This window comes from Panthera leo, chromosome C1 (genome assembly GCF_018350215.1).
Source record: "Panthera leo isolate Ple1 chromosome C1, P.leo_Ple1_pat1.1, whole genome shotgun sequence".
In the NCBI taxonomy this organism is placed as follows: domain Eukaryota; kingdom Metazoa; phylum Chordata; class Mammalia; order Carnivora; family Felidae; genus Panthera; species Panthera leo.
This window is the reverse complement of record NC_056686.1, coordinates 16775663-16793391: the sequence shown is the minus strand read 5'-3', so window position 1 is coordinate 16793391 and position 17729 is coordinate 16775663. Positions and strand designations below refer to the sequence as shown.

At 49.6% G+C, this 17729-nt stretch overlaps 1 protein-coding gene across 1 annotated transcript in view; it reads right to left on the bottom strand.

Moving 5' to 3' along the window:
• The window catches only part of EPHB2 (EPH receptor B2), a 126133-nt gene that overhangs the window by 71754 nt on the left and 36650 nt on the right, over positions 1-17729 (bottom strand). The window lies entirely within an intron of this gene.

The window sequence follows — 17729 nt, the reverse complement described above, 5'->3', positions numbered from 1 at the left end:
CAGACTCCAAGCTGTCAGCACAGAGCCCGATGCGGGGCTCGAACCCCTGACCCGTGAGATCATGACCTGAGCCGAAGCTGGACACTTAGCCGACTGAGCCACCCAGGCGCCCTTTATTTTCCCATTTTATAAAAGTCTCGCCTACACGTAAAAACACATGTTCGTGCACATACACGTCTAATTGTGCACAAAATGTGTTCGTACGTGCACCTCACTTTTTATATATCCATATGCAAACAGATCCACACACGGCCATATGCCTTTGTACACACATGTATATGTGTGCACACACCCTCATGTGATGTCCCTCTGAGAGGCTGTCTATTGAGCTCATTCTATAGAAGTTGCTCTGTTTCTATTACTATTCCTTACGTCATCCCTGATCCTGGCAAGGCAAATGGTTTCGTCTAAATCGAGGGTGGACAAACTACGGCCCGCTGGCCAAATTCACCCTGCCACCTGTTTTTGAAAATAAAATTTGTTGGAACCCAGTCATGCCCATTTGGTTATGTATTGTCTATGGATGCTTTTATGCTACAATGGCAGAGTTCGGTTATATATTAACTCTCTGGATCTTTACTATTTGCTGATGGCTAATCCACATTTTTCACATAACGAAACAGACCCAGCTAGGGTGTTTAACTGTCCAAGGTCATGGACCAGGTAAGTGTTTGGCTGGCTAAATACCTGACCATACACCAGACCCCTCCCTCCCACTTTTGGGTGTCTTTGTTGGCATGAGCTGCAATTGTGCCTGTGTACTCGTCGCTTTCTGTCCCTGTGTGCCTAAACATCCAGGGAGAGGTCCATGGGTCTGCATGGCCCTATGTGTGTGTGTCAGGAATAAATGTGCAGTGTTTGTTTGTTGGATTCAAGGTTCTTATATTTAGGTCCTTTGAGCCTAATAATTTGTGTCTACTTAATTTCTGAAAAAGCTATGCTACAATATCTTCCTAAGAATGTGAACTCGACAATTGCTTCTTGCAAATACAACATTTCGTGTGTTTTTAAAAAACCGTTTTGATACTGGGGCACCTGGGTGGCTCAATCGGTTAAGCCTCCGACTCTTGATTCAGCTCAGGTCATGATCTCACGGTTCATGGGTTTGAGCTCCACATCAGGCTCTGTGCTGACAGTGTGGAGCCTGCTTGCGATTCTCTCTCTCCCCCCCTCTCTCTCTACGCTCCTCTGTTCATGCTCTCTCTCTCTCTCTCTCTTGCAAACAAAAAATAAACATTAAAAAAATATATTAAAAACTGTTTTGAAACTATGTTGGGAGTACATGCAAATTCAGGATTATTATATTTTCCTAGTGAATTATTCATTTTGTCATTAGTAATGTCTCTCTGTGTCCCAATAATGCTTCTTAAAGTCTTTTTATTCCCTAATATTTACTTGCTACCAGTTTTATTACAGAGAAAAATTTCTGATGTGTTGTTTTATATCCTTTTACTTATACCCTTTGTGCATCATTATCTTTTAGGTGTGTCTCTTATAAACAGAGATAGAATTTTTCTTCAACTAAACTAAGAATTTCTGGTTTTAAACAATTGAGTTTAATCCATTTTTATTCATTGTGATTACGAATATTCAGTTGACCCTTGAACAACACAGGTTTGAATGTGTGGGGCCCACTTATATGTGTATTTGTTTTAAATACAGTGCAGTATTTTATTTTATTTTTTTTTAATTTTATTTTTATTTTTTAATATATGAAATTTACTGTCAAATTGGTTTCCATACAACACCCAGTGCTCATCCCAAAAGGTGCCCTCCTCAATACCCATCACCCACCCTGCCCTCCCTCCCACCCCCCATCAACCCTCAGTTTGTTCTCGGTTTTTAACAGTCTCTTATGCTTTGGCTCTCTCCCACTCTAACCTCTTTTTTTTTTTTTTTTTTTTTTTTTTTTTTTTTTCCCTTCCCCTCCCCCATGGGTTTCTGTTACGTTTCTCAGGATCCACATAAGAGTGAAACCATATGGTATCTGTCTTTCTCTGTATGGCTTATTTCACTTAGCATCACACTCTCCAGTTCCATCCATGTTGCTACAAAAGGCCATATTTCATTTTTTCTCATTGCCATGTAGTATTCCATTGTGTATATAAACCACAATTTCTTTATCCATTCATCAGTTGATGGACATTTAGGCTCTTTCCATAATTTGGCTATTGTTGAGAGTGCTGCTATAAACATTGGGGTACAAGTGCCCCTATGCATCAGTACTCCTGTATCCCTTGGATAAATTCCTAGCAGTGCTATTGCTGGGTCATAGGGTAGGTCTATTTTTAATTTTCTGAGGAACCTCCACACTGCTTTCCAGAGAGGCTGCACCAATTTGCATTCCCACCAACAGTGCAAGAGGGTTCCCGTTTCTCCACATCCTCTCCAGCATCTATAGTCTCCTGATTTCTTCATTTTGGCCACTCTGACTGGCGTGAGGTGGTATCTGAGTGTGGTTTTGATTTGTATTTCCCTGATAAGGAGCGACGTTGAACATCTTTTCATGTGCCTGTTGGCCATCCGGATGTCTTCTTTAGAGAAGTGTCTATTCATGTTTTCTGCCCATTTCTTCACTGGGTTATTTGTTTTTCGGGTGTGGAGTTTGGTGAGCTCTTTATAGATTTTGGATACTAGCCCTTTGTCCGATGTGTCATTTGCAAATATCTTTTCCCATTCCGTTGGTTGCCTTTTAGTTTTGTTGGTTGTTTCCTTTGCTGTACAGTGCAGTATTTTAAATGAATTTTCTCTTCCTTGTGATTTCCTTAATAATATTTTCCTTTCTCCAGCTTACTTTATTGTAAGAATACAGTATATATTATGTATAACGTACAAAGTATGTGTTAATTGACTATGCTATAGATGAGGTTTCTGGTCAACAGCAGGCTGTTAATAGCAGTTAAGTTTTGGGGGAGTCAAAAGTTATGTGCAGATTTCTGACTGTGTGTCAGGAGGCAGGGTCAGTGCCCCTAACCCTGGTGTTGTTCAAGGGCCAATTGTACTTGACTTTATTTATACTATTTTATGTGTTTTATTCATCATAAATGATGAAATCATTTAAATCTTTTTTAAATCTTTTTAAATTTTTTTTAAATCAGTTTTAATCTTTAAATAAGTTTAAATCTTTTAAAAAATATATTTTATTTATTCATTTTTAGAGGGGGTGGAATCCCAAGCAGGCTCCGTGCTGTCAGTGCAGAGCCCAAGGAGGGGCTCAATCCCACAAACCGTGAGATCATGATTTGAGCCGAAATCAAGAGTTGGACGCTTAACCAACTGAACCACCCAGGCACCCCTATGTATCATCAGTTTAAAACCTTTTTTCCTTTCTTGCTTTCTGTGGAATTGCTTGAATTTCCTTTAGGTCTTTTAATTTCCTCTACTGGTTCAGCAGTTATATATTCTAGTTTTTTATGGCTGCCCTTACATTTTTAAAAAAAAAAATTTTTTTTTAACGTTTATTTATTTTTGAGACAGAGAGAGACAGAGCATGAACAGGGGAGGGTCAGAGAGAGAGGGAGACACAGAATCCGAAGCAGGTTCCAGGCTCTGGGCTGTCCGCACAGAACCCGACGCAGGGCTCGAACTCACGGACCGTGAGATCGTGACCTGAGCCGAAGTCGGACGCTCAACCGACCGAGCCACCCGGGCGCCCCTGCCCTTACATTTTTAACATGCACATTTATCTCAACAAGGTCAAAAGTCACTTGATATTCCTGTCTACTTTCCAAACAATCTTAGCGTGTTTTAATTCCAATCTTATTCCTCCTATCTTCCATTTTATGGTTGTATTTTTGTTCTACCTATTATTTAAAAAAACAAACAAACCTAAATTAAAAAAAGAAAGTCACCCAAGGAATTTCCTTTTTTTCCAAGCTTGCATCAATATCATCTCTGGTACTGTTGTGTGTTTGTATGCATGTGGGGAGACGGGAGGCATCCACATCAGCTCAATCTACCACATTCCAGAAAGTTCATCTTTCATCTGTGCACATGTGTCCTCACCAACCCACACGCATGTAACTGTGTACATGCAGGACTGAATACTTCTATGTGACTCTACGTAGACCTGTATGCCCCTCAGTGTGGGAGCAGCTGCAGTCATTAACAAAATATTTATTGCAGCCCCTTCCCTTCTATAAAAAGCATGGGCTGGGCCCTCAGAGTCTTAGGTGGGAGTACCTAACAACTGTGATAAAACAATGTCTGATAAATGCTCTAATAGAAGAAGCCTGGAAGGCTGTAGGAGAAGAGGAGTACTTAACCAGGCTGTGTGGTCAAGGAAGGCTTCCTGAAGGAAGAGGCACCTGACCTCACTCCTGAGAGGAGTGGCCTGGTGGGGGTGGCCCACTCTATGAACATCAGTGGGTTGCATCCCAGCCCAAGAGTTACAAACTATGTGATTCTGATCAAGTCCCTTAACCTGTCTGGTAAGAATCCTTGCCCGCTTTGAAGAAATATTGTGACTCCAATGAGAAAATGGATGTGAATGTGCCAGACAAGCTGAGAAGAGCTATACCGGGGTCACAATTTTAAAGTCATGGCAATGGTAACAGCCACCATTTCTTGAGTACCTACTATGTGTCTGGCATGGAGCTGCTTCTGCCCAGCATAAAGAGGTGACACTGGTTTGCCCTTACTACTAAGGAAGTACCTAAAGATCAGAGAGGTGATGTGACTTATCCAAGGCCACACAGGAGGCAGGACAGGCACGGCGACTCAGGGCTCTGTGCTTGGATGGCCTCTCCCCTGCCCCTGCTGCTATATTCTAGCCTAGATTCTCTTATCCCTAATTTCTAGCACTTCAACCCTCTCCCCACTCTCTGTTCAAAGAGCCAGGGGCCTCGAAGGTCCTCCCGGACTGCAAGAGAGGAAACTAATGCCATTGGCTGCCTCATTCAGGGCCTGGGGAAGCCCAATTCTTCCCCTCCCTAGTTCCCCACCCTCCTGGGGCTCCCTCTGCAGGTTTATGTGGGGCAGAGAATCAGGTTAATGGAATCCTGGCTGCCTCTGGCTAGGGGGGGGGGGTGGATAGCCCCCCTCCGGAACCCATCATGGTCAGCCCTCAGTCTCCAGCCCAGACATAGACAGCTCCTCCTGAGTCCCTGAAGAGCCCAGGGGATGGTGTCAACATTCCACACCTTCCTGAGGGAGCCCAGATCAGCACCTCCCATCAATAGCTACCATGGGGATTTGATTTCAGCGTTCATTTTGGACATTCCCTTTAAACCTCTCAGTCAGCAATTCTTGGTATCTGTGCCAGCACAGCGTGGTGTAGGGTTAAGGCTCTGGATTCGGAAAGCCTTGGATTCCTGCCTTGCTTTTTGTGACCTCAGGCAAAACCCTTGCTGAACCTCAGTTTCTTCATCTGTAAAGTGGAAATAATAGCGGGTTTGTTCATGAGGTTGTTGGGTTTAAATGAGATGATTCATGCAGAAGGCCCAGTAGGTTTCCTGGCACACAGTAGGAACTCAGTTAACTAGTCAATGAATAGATAAATGTCATTACTCTAAAGAGCGTGCAAAGTGCCTGCAGCTGAGTTTTCGTGCAGAATGCTGCCATTTAGAAGGGGTAGGGTTAGCAGGGGGCAGTCACTCCATCTCAGTTTGTGTTTGTAACTAGTGCTCACTTACCCTGACGATAATCCCTCCCAGGGCCTGAACACCTACCATGTGCAGGACATTCTGGAAGGTGCTTTACAGAAATCGCCTCACTTAATGCCCCTCACTGGCCCTTCAGTGCCCCCCTCTGCCGGCCCGTGGGACTGCTGGACAGAATGGAGACGCTGTCAGTGTGGACCTGTAAAGGCATGGTCAGTGCCTGCTGAGCTCATCCGCGGAGCCCTGGGGCTTTTGCCTGTCTTGTCATCCTGAGTTCAGATTTTGGGCTCACGCTACCCCTCTTCACTCACCTAGCTCCCCTGCTCTGGGCAACCAAATGATTGGCCATTCTACCTCTGAGATGTCTGCTACAGTTTTCCAACCTGTAAAATGGGGCAGTTGGATTAAACGTTTCTTGCCGATTCTAGGACTGCTGGCATAAAGGGAACAGACATGAATCACAAGCCTGTTGGGGGCCAGGCATCCATTCCTTCCTGGCAACCCTGTGGGTGAGGTTCGGTCATCAGCCCTGCACTACAGTCTGGGAAACTGAGGCTTGGGAAGGTAATGTCACTTGCTCAACTAACTCAGCGATGTGAGGCCAGCCTGAGACTCGAGCACAGGGCTGTCTGGCCCTTTTCTGTGTGTGCATGGCCTCCTGCTCTGAGAAAACAACCGCAGAGACTGCCAAGAACTGGAAGAAATCGTGCGGTCCCCGAGTGGGACCTGTTCAATGGCTGAGCACCTCCCCCCCCACCCCCCCTCAGAGTATGGTGTCTGCGGCCGGCCTCCGTGGACAAAAGCTACATAGCCAGCACCCCTCAGCACAGCCCTAGAATTCCCGCTAAAGCCCTTTTTCTGCGTTTTTGGAGCCCAGCCCAGGGTTGGCCCACCAGTCCTGGGAAGGAATGTGTAGTCTCTCATTTCTAAAGAAAGGAAAAGCAAACTGCAAGCTCTGGTCCTCCTTCCCACCAGCCAAACTCAAGCACTGTCATGAACCTGCACAGCCATTTACCATTTACAAGTCCCAAACTCCCTTAGCCCAGCACTCAGAGCCTCCACCCAGTGCCTCAACCTACTTCTCCTGCCGCATTTCCATCATCTGGCACCTTTCAGACTGCCTGAGCAAAAGCTCCCCGATGATTCTTGAACACATCCCACACACAGCTGTCTCTGGGCCTTTGTTCCTTCTGTTTCCTCTGCTTGGAATGCCCTCACCACCATCCCTATATATCCAAATTCCGCCTATTTCTAAGACCCAGGCCCGCCCCCAGGAAGGCCTCCACGAGGCCCTGGCCATTTCTCCCACCTCTGACGCCGCAGCGCTTTCTCTGTTTTTCTAAACAGCCTCCACCATTCTGTTCCTTAGGGCAAGGGGCTATTTTGACTCACATCCATCTCCCCAGTGTCCCAGAATAGGGCCTGGCCCTTAGAAGGTTATTTGAGAAAGGTTATTCGAATGTATGAAAGATGGAGGAAGGGTGTCGGGTGAAGATCAATCTGATCACCTGTGGGCCAGACAGGAAGGTGAGGGTCAGGGCAGGTGGCAGAAGGCCTTTGGGAATCACGCGCCCATGGCTCCTCACACCCTGGCCAGGAATCTGGGTGGGGCCTGCAGAGCTGACCCCATGAGGCTTCAGGCTCCCCGCCCACACACAGGAAGCGGACCCAGCAGGCCTAGACTGCACCGTCCTGTGCTCCCCTGCTCTGGGTATGCGTTGGGGGTTGCGAGGGGCCAAGCACGGGCCCAGGCAACTGCTTCCCCCCATCCCTGCCAAGAGTCTGCACCCGGGAGGCTGGCCCAGCCAGGCTCCTGCCTCCCAGCCCGGCCCTGCCGTCAGGGGTAATGAGTTAGTGGGTGTATGTGCTCTGCATGGGATCTGGCACGATGCACGTAAGATGTTCTCCCAGCTCTCACATTCCCTAATTCTTGAGTGTGACACTTTAACACCTGAAGATTGACATATTCTGCGATTCTCGACCATGCCCTTCTACTACTATAGCATTCTAGAATTCCTAAGACTACAAGTGAATGTTCTACGTGTATCTATGTGTGTGTGTGTGTGTGTGTGTGTGTGTGTGTGTTTACTGTAACAGGCCACAGTTCCATGACTGTAACATTCTAAAAATTCCTGCTTGTAAAGCTGAATTTTTAATATTCTACAGTTGTAAAATTCTATCATTCTAGGATTAGGACCTTTTTACGCCTGCAACGTTCTAAAACTCTTGCCTCTTAGTCTTTTATATGCTTAATTAGTCTTCTTGGTGCTTCTGTGATTACATGATTGTAACATTCTATAATGCTATGATTATAACCTTTCCAGGCCTGTAACATTCTAAAATTCTTGCTTGACTGTGCTTTTAACACCGCACAATTCTGCAGCCGTAGTGGGCAGTGACAGAAACATCCTGGGAGCTTGTGACCCTGGGTTGCCTGACCTCCTACACTCCCCAACTGCCAGCCCCTGGCTGTTTGCATTTCCAGCAGCACTCACGGTCCCTCCGCAAGGTCTCCTGCTTTCTTCCAGAGTCTGGACCCTCTGGCCTCTTCCTGCCAGAACAAGGATCAGGTCAACTAGAAGTTCATCAGTGCAAATGTGAAAGAGTCCTCAGGGGCTCCTGAGGTGGGGCGGGCAGGGCTTGGAGGGTTCTGGAGTAGGCCTGGGTGTCTGGGCTGTTTCCCCGTCCCTGTCTTTGGGAGGGTCCTGGAGCAGTGCAGGCCCTGCTGTCACGTCCCACGAGGGTCCACACACAGGCTTGTGTACCCCCTAGAAGCCCCAAGTCAGAAACAGCCAAGCTACCATGCAGACCCCCAAATCCCTGTGGAGCTAAGACCCTGGTGGCCTTTCCTCTCCAGGTGCCGAGAGGAGATCTCAACAGCTATGACCCCCTGGGGGGTTGGCTCAACCCAGAGAGAACTGAGCAGGTGTGGCTGAAACCCACCTGGGGAGCCAGGGGAAACGGCAGGATGGAGTTGTCTGCCCCCAGCTCCTGCTGTGAAATGTTTGTCTTCGCCTGGCGGTCGTCAAAAGTGGCCTCCTTCTCCTCATTCTGGGTATGTGTGTGCACAAGCACACACGATGGTGGGTGCTTATGTGTGGAGCTCTGGTCCATCTCTGTGGGTATCTCTGTGCATGTCCCTGGCATGGAGGTCTCATGCTATAGCCCCATAGGCCAAGGCCAGGGCCAAGGGTATGGTCACCTTTTGGTGGGTTTGTGCCCACGGTAGCCTGAGCCCTGACCCAGCTGTTTCCTGGCGAGTGAGAGAGGGAAAACGAGGGAAGCAGATCTCACCCAGGGCCAGCCCCTAAACTGAGAACTAGGCTTCTTCTAACTCCACACTGGGTCTATGGGAACCACCGTGCCCCGACATATGGGGGTGCCGGGGCTCCGGCTTGGAGCTATAGTGCTTCCTCATATGCCACCACGTCACGGGCTGGTTTTAATGAACACTTACGACGTCCCGGGCCCTTACGTGGATTTCCTCCATGAAGTCCTCACAGAGATGCCAGGATGTGAGTGTTATCATTACCCATTTTCCAGATGAGAAAACGGAGACTTCAAGAGATGCAGCCCAAACTTGCCAGCACACCGTGGGGAGAGCTGCAGTTGAAACCCGGGCCTGACGGACAGCAGAGCCACCCCCATGGCCGCCACGCTATCAGCCAGGCTGGTGGCCACCTGCCCCTCTGCCAAGAATACGGTTCACAGAGCACGTCCGTCTGCCAGCCTGGGGGTGAGGGATCAGTCTTCTACCTGCTCCGCAGGGCCCTTGCTGTGAGCCAGGTACTGGGTGGGGGAGGGGTGGGAGTCAGGCGGGAGTCAGGGACACAGAGATGTGAGCAATTCCATTCCTGGACACGAATGCAGACAACACAGGACAGGACCGGCGGCCCAGGGAGTAGCACGTGCTCCAAGGAGCTCTAAGATCTGACTGACACCTTTGTCTGGGGAAACCAGGGAGGGCTCTCTGGAGGTGGCACAGTCTGAATTGGACCTGAAGAAATGTGCAGGGTTGCCATGGGGCGGGGGGCAGGAGTAGAGAAAGGTGAGGGCTTTTTTCTCCTTTCATGGGAGTTTTGTGCACCAGTGTGTAGGTGGGGGTCGGCACAGGAACTCTGAATTCCACACTAATTTACTGAGAATTTCAGGAAAAACTGGTTTAGCTCCACTGGACTGAAAACAAAGATCAACTGGAGGTCAAAGGCAGGGGGAGGGGGCCTGTGGGGCATCCAGAGAGAGAATTCACCTCAATTCACAGACCCTCCCTAGGTTCAGACCTGTGTCGGGCCATGGGGACTCAGAGTTAAGCCAGAAATAGATTCGGTGTTGGAAGAGCTTCTGACAGCATTTCTCAGAGCTGGACAAGGCTCAGGCCCTTTGGAAAGGGGAATGTTCTTTTGTGGACCTTGGAGACCATCTCTCCAGACCTCAGATGCCAGGCTGGGTAACAAGGATGCCTTCTATCGCTGCTTTACAAGTGGTCAAAAACAGAAAAAAAAAAAAATTTTTTTTTTGAACAGCATTAAAATCTAAACACAAATTTTAAGTTCTCTTACAATTCCTAGACCCCTGGAAATACATGTGGGGCACCCCATCCTGGGCTCTGCAGACCCAGTGTGAGAAAGCGTGAGATCCAACCTCTGCCACAAAGAAACTCAGAACATATTCATTAAGCCCAAGGCCATAGGGAGAGGGAGGTGCTGCCCGCCTTTTCTAAAGAGCACACACTTCACATACATTAGCTAGCTGCTTCTGGAAGTCTTGAGCCTGCTCGACCCCCTGCAAGACTGCACTGCCTGGTGCAAGACAGCAGTCCCATAGCAGCCCTCTCTGCCTCCTGTCCCCTTATTCTCTCCCCTTCACTCACCCCCTGCCAGCAGCTAATCTCCTGATCATGCCACACTCCTGCTCAAAACCCTGCCATGGCTCCCCAGTACCCTCAGGGTTATAGCTGAACTCCTGAGCTGGCATACCTGCCTCAGAGAGAGCCTCCTCACTCCTTGAGCCTCAGTCCCCACTTCTTGCCCTGCACTCTTAGCTCCTTAGACAAGGTGGATGAGGGGTCCTGACTCAGCTTCTCACTCTTCTCCATATCCTCTGCCACCTGCCAGCCTCCCCTCAGACGATCCTCATTTGTTTAACTATCTTGGCAGATGCTTCTCTGGCTCCCATCACGGGGCAGGCGTGTTGATTTGTTTCCCACCTGCAGCAGGACCTCGTAACCAAGGCAGACACATCCTCCCTGGTGGTGCCTATTTTGCAAGGCAAAGTTCAGAGGCCTCACCCGACCCCCAGGCTGGCCCTAGCACCCAGTTCCCACCTAGATCTCCTGCTCCAGATTTGGGTTCCCTGAGCCAGCTGCACGGCCATTCTTCAACCCTCGTCAGAGCATGAGGGGGCTCAGAGCACCCTATTCTCCCCTCCCCTGCCTCTACCAACTTATGGATGGGAGCGGGGCAGAAGCCCAGAGGTTGAAGTAGCAGAGCTGGGACTGGGACCTGGGCCACCTGACTCCCGCCCCGGTGCTCTCCTCACCCGATGTGGGCTCTAAGTCCCCTCCATTTCTGCTAATGGGTGGCTCTGCCTGGACCACAAGGGTGTTAGGTGTGCAGCTCACCCCCGAAAAACTGCAACCTTGTGGGGAACAGGGTGCGGCAGCTAGGTGATCAGCTCAATTTCACAGAGGCTCAGAGAGGTCAGGTGCTTTTCCCAAGGCCACACAGCTAAAAAGTACCAGAACTAAGATAAGAATCCAGGTCTTTCTGAACGCAGAGCCCATGTCCGGAAAGTGTGGTCAGTTTACGGAGCCTGCTTGAGACTGAGGCATGGTCACAGGCTGTGCTCCTGACTTATGCATGCTCTGGGAGCCACTGGTGACCTGAGAACACTCCCTTGACATGGGGAGGAAAGTGTCCAGTCCTCAGGTTCTCTGCCCCCAGGGCCAGGCTCTCTCTCTTCCCAGCTTAGCCCAACCCTGGGCCACCTAGCAATGCCCCCGGGAACCTGGCTTCGGCTAGCCCACCCTGCCCTGGCCAGAGGAGCCCTGGGACAGAATGCTCACCGGGCTGCCATTCTGGGCAGGAGCTGAAAATTAAATTAAAACCACGACAGGGACAGTTAATTAAAGCAGATTAGCGCGAGACTAATTAGGGACACTGACACTGGAACTATCGCACTCCAAGATGTTAATTAGCTGTTCATTAATGTCAGCTCCCCGTTCAAGAGAGAAATATGAACAGCCCTTCTCCGGGGCTTCATTCGGGAGCTGAGTAAATGGGCGGCTGCCCATTGGCGGCTCAAGCCCCAACCCATGTTCCCTCCCTCCCTCCCTCTGGCCCTGGTGTCTGCCCACTCCCTTTGTCTCCGTCCTCCATCAGCTTGGGTATTGGTGCTGCCGGAGACCCTGAACCCACGGGAAGGAAGAGCTCAGCTGGGGCCCAACATGGAGGCTCTGGAAGAAAGGTGGCTTATGTGTTTCGCAAGCCAGCCTGGAGCACAGGGAACCCCGTGTCCCTGCCTCATCACTCTCTGGTCTCAGTTATACGGAGGCCATTCCCCCTTCCTCCCTCCCTCCTCACCTGCCTTCCTTCCTTCCACACACCGACCCACCCTTTAGGCCCTCCACCAAACATTACCTCCCAGACACACAAATGCACACACATATTCTGTGTACAACTTCCATCCATCTGTCCTTTAGTTTTTCCAATCGTCAGTCTGTCCATCCAACTACCCATCAGTTCTCCCATAATCTCCTATTTGCACACATCAACATTTGGTTACAATTTCCATCCATCCATGTGTGAATCCACTCATCTGTCCATTTGTCCACCATCCATCCACCCTCCCTCCCTCCCTCCCTTCCTTCCATCCATCCATCCTTCTACCTATCCATGCACAAATGCATCTGTGAGCCACTGAGTCACATATTCATCCTTTTCGCCCATGCACTGATCCCCTCATCGAAAACCCACCCACTTATCCTACCCACCCCCAAATATCTAGCCTTCTCTCCGCTGATCCATTCATCTAGACATTGATCCATCCACTCACTCTGTTAACCCATCAACCAGCCAACCTTCCAAGCACTGATGCAGCCATCTAGCCACCAAACGTACCAGGACATCTGCCGAATGTTCACGTAGAGCAGCCACCGCCCCATTCACTCACTCACCGCAATTCATTCGTCTAAATACTGATGCCTCTACCTGCCTACCAAATCACCCACCATCCATTCCTCTCATACATGTCCACTGAACACCTACTGTGTGCCAGGTACTATGCTACACAGTAGGACCAGAGAAGGAATATAGAAATGAGGAAAAGCTGAAGCAGTGGGATCCCTACCCTTATCTCCACTTCACAGATGAGAAAACCAAGGCAGAAAGAGGCCATCCATCAAATTATTCATCCCCCCTGGCAATTACTGTATTGTCTGCCTATTACGTACCACTTGAGGATACAGTGACAGACACGGTTCCTAACTATAAGAGCACAAAGTCTAGAGCAGTGATTCCCCAGAGAACACGGTGAGAGCTGTTACTTCTGCTCCCCAAAATGCACCTAAGCGCACACAGAAAACATTCTGTGGACAATTCTAGTGAGTCCACAAACCTCCTGAAAGCCCATCCACACTCCTCAGGTCAAGATCCACGGTGCTGGTTGGGGTTAGGGGCGCCAATCCTCTGCACAATAGAAAAATCCACGTACAACTTTTGACTCCCCAGAAACTACTAACAGCCTACTGTTGACCGGAATTCTTACTGATAACACAAACAGTCGAATAACACATATCTTGTATGTTATATGTGTCATAGACGTATTCTTCCAATGAAGTAAGCTAAAGAAAATGTTCTTAGGAAAATCATAAGGAGGAGAAAGTGTAAATACTGTACTGTATTTATCAGAAAAAAATCTGCATATATGTGGAGCTGCATGGTTCAAACCCATGTTGTTTAAGGGTCTACTATAATACAGGAGTGAGGAGGGGTCGTTGAGGGCTTCCTGGAGGAGGTGATACCCACGTTGAGCTGGGACAGACGGGCAGGGTTAGCTGAGTGGAGGCTAGCCCAACTCCGTTCGCATGTTCCGTGCACGTGCCAAGCCTGAAGGAGAGAGGCAGTGGAGAGTGCTGTCCAGGACTGGTGGGGGTGCCAGCTGGGGTGTGACCGCACCCTGCCTTGTGCAACCCAGGTCCCCTGCCCAGTTCTTCCCAGGAAACAGTGAGGACCTGCCTCTGGCCCCACTTTCAGCCTTGCTCTGGGACTGGCTGGACTATGTACGGGGCTCAGGGGCTTTCATCTGGGGGATGAGCCTTGACTGTTCCCAGACTGTCTCTCGGAGGCCCCCGGGCCTGCTGTCCTCTGCCAGGCAGAGGGAGCTCTGTTCCAGGCATGAACCTTAGCCATGAGGCCCTGGGGGCTGTATCTGCCCTCATCCCTACCTCCATCTGAAGGTAGGAATTGGGAAGCAGGGGTGGGAGTCTCTGTGGCCCTGGGCCTGGAACTGTGCTGGAACCAGCTGACAGCGGGCCAGAGCAGGGCATGGCGGGCACTCCGGGAGTCAGTCCAGGCTCTGGCCCCGAGGCCACTGCATGTTCTGCCCAGGGCTGGTCCCTCCGGGCCAACTCAGCCTTCCCTTCACTCTTGCCTGCTCCAGCCTTTTACTGTAACGGCAGGCACTTCCAGATCAGTATCCCATCAGGTCAAGGTCACGACACTGGTCGGCTTTATTGGAGGCAACTAGATGTTCCCAAGGAAGTAGGAATTTAGGAGACAGCAAGACCCAGGTTCACATCAAACCTCTGCCATGTAGGGGAGACCTGACTCCAAGTGAGTCACCTTACTGTTCTGAGCCTTCACTGTGAAAGAGGGCTGACAATGATATTGCTACTCCTGCTTTCTTTTCCTGTCTTGATTTTTAATTTGTTTTTGGCATTTGTTTTTGCTTGGGAGGCCTTTTTTCCATCCTTTCACTTTTGATCCTTCATCATTTTGCTTTAGATGTCTTTCAAAAAGAACACGTAGCTGGATTTATTCTATTTTTAGCCCTATGGAAGAGTCATTGTCTATTATTAGGAGATATAACCCATTTGCATTTATTGCAGCACTGTATTGGTGTCCAGTAAATGCCTAACAAAGATTATTCTTTCCTCCCAGCATCATCTGAGGACCTCATCCATTACCCCTCATCCCTCATCTGCTGCCCCTTCCACAAGCACCCCCCCCCCCCCCACACACACGCAAGTACTGCCTCTGGAGCCTCACATGCTGAGGAATATACAGTTCTACTCTCACTAGATTTACATTTGCTAAGCAAAAGCTGCCGTTAGCTTCTGACTATCTCATAAACTGACTGTCAGAGCAGGAAAGATCTTCAAGATCCTCAGAACGCAATACCAAGGGCCAAGGTCAGTCATCTTTGGTACAGATGTTGGGAAGAGAATAAAGTTCTTTGTTACTCAATTCAGGGGTTAAAAGAGGTCCCAAAGTGCTACTGACCAAAGGCCCCAGAAAGGGAGAGGGGAAGATGGGAAAATGAGAGGAACAATCCAAGAACCAGAAGAAAGGTCCCGGAATGTTGACAGACACGGGGTGTTGTGCCAAGAGCATGGGTTTTGTTACTAGGACAGGCTTCTGAATTTGGTTCTGCCACAATTTTCTGCTCAATCCTGGGCAAGTCACACCCCCTCTCTGAGCTTAGACTCCTTTTTGGGGCTACCAGGAAGTTAGGTTTGGTGGCTTTCCAGACTGTGCTATAAAATTCTGTTTATATATCTAGAGGGGCAGTTAGAGTGATGCTAATGGACATCACTAATAATTGTCCCAAATCTGATCTCCTCTCATTCCTTAATCACAAACCCTGATTGTCGTCTGGGCACATGGTCTCCTGGAATCGAGTTTACATTTCCTGCCCGTCTTGCACCTGAGTGTGATCTAGTGCTAGCCAATGAGACGAAACAAAAATGGTAGGTGCAATTTCTAGGAAATGTCCTTAAAAGAAATACGCATGTCTGTCATTACCCTCTGCTCTTTCTTGCTGCCTGGGATGTGGATGTGATGGCTGGAGCTCTAGCAGCCAACTCAGATCATGAGACCAAGACAGAGGGAGCGCGGGACCCTCATGATGGTAGAACAGCCATTCCAGGTTTGAGCTACTTACCGGGGACTTCATTTAGTAGAGAGAGGAATAAACACCTATCTTGTTTAAGTCACTGTTATTTCGCTTTCTGTCATTCACAATCCAAACTGAAACAGCCGGTCAAAAGCACATGTTGTAGATTCCCACAAACCTAGTTTGAATCCTAGTTCTAACACCAACAATCTGAGTGATCTGACGCGAGTCACTTAACCTCTGAGTCTCAGTTTCCCAGTCTGAAATGGTTATAGCGATGCATACTTCTCAGGAGGAAATGAAATACAGATGCCTAGTCTCTGTTTCATAAATAGGGGCTCAGTACATAACAGCTGCTTGTGTCGTTGCCAGTATTATCCTCATCAGCCAGTCTCTTCCGCAGGAATCCCACGAGAGCCGTAACTCCTGTATCTCTGGCTTTCACGGGAACCCTCATCTCTGTATACGTGACACGATGGAAAGGTACAGGTAAGAATGGCAAGATGAAGGCTTTGAGTCCAGAAAGCGCTGGGTTCAAACCTCAACTTTACCATTAGTAGCTGTGGGATCTTAGGCGAGCCTCATCTTTTCCTGGGGATGGTGATGCAGGTCAAGGTCCCAGCTGGCAACCCAGCAGGCCTATGGTGGGGATCACTCCCGGAGAAGTGGGACCTGTGGCGGAGGCTTTAGGAAGCCCTGGATGGACGAGACACCAGCAGTGTGGGTATGATCAGCCCTGTGCCTGGCTCTTCTGGAGAGTAAAGTCATGCCATTACTCATCTTTTGGCCTAACTAGCCCTGAGGGGGTGGTTAGGATGCAGGGAGAAAAACCAAAGCTCCATTAAAAAAAAAAAAAAAAAAAAAAAAAAAAAAAAAAAACAATCAATTTGCAGCAATCCAAATAAAAGCCATTAGATGTGGCTTCCCCACTGGAGACACCCAGGGGCCTCTTCCCCACCAGGATCCCAGGAAATTGATTGGCAATTACTGACACTAATGGGGGCCGGAGAGGCCTGGTGACTTCCCCATCACTCTCTGGGGACAGTGATGACACGTGAAGATCTGTCAGGCCGAGTCCGTCCTGGGGCAGTCGGACCCCAGATCTGGCCTGAGACGGGGCAGCCAGCTGGGCTTGAGACCCCTTGGGAACCTCACCCCTTTACTTATTTATGGCTTCGTTTGACTCCTAGTGAGTTAATGGCCCTACTGGGGCTGTGCAGATGGCAGATCCCACAACGGGAGGCTGGTAGGGGGATCGGGGAGGCTTCCAGGTCTGCCCTTCGACCCAGACTTGGGGGTTGCATGAAGGAGGCCTCAGTCCTCACAGGAAGTCTGGGGGCAGAGAGGGAGAGAAAGGGTCACCAGAGAGGCCGAAACAGAAGTTGTGAGAGGCAGTGGCCAGAGACCAAATGAAAAGGCACACAGAGCAGTGGAGCCAGGAGCATCATGGGAGACCACACTGTGGAACTGTAGAGGAGGCACGGCCCTGAGCGGCCATCTAGTTGAGCCTCACCTTTTTAGTTCCTCAGTGGTGGTCAGGGGAAGGCACTGGCCCCAGGTCTCCCAGCACAGCCCTGGAGGAACTGGGAGGCGAGATTTCCCTGGGACAGGACGCTTGGGGTGAGGAGGATATTCACACTCAGTCACTGGGGCCACCTCTGAGCCTGGGGATGGGGGTCCTATCTAGTGGGCAGAGAGACATGTCAACAGACGATGACAATTCAGAGGGGCAGCGGCTATGACGGGGGTGTGGGAGCTCGGGATGGCCTACTATCCCAGTCTTGGGGAGTGGTGGTTAAGGAAGGTTCCTGGAGGAGGTGAGGATAAGTGGGTGTTAAACGAGTGGGGAGGAGGAGGGAGGAAAAAGAAGAAAATTCTAGGCCAAGAGAACAGCATGTGCGCGCAAAGCCTCAGGGGTAGACCAAAGCACAGCCAGCCGCACAGTGTGGCTGGAGGCAGAGGGGCGCTAAGAGAAGAGGTCAGCGAGGGGGCTGGGGCCAGGACGGTGACAGGCCT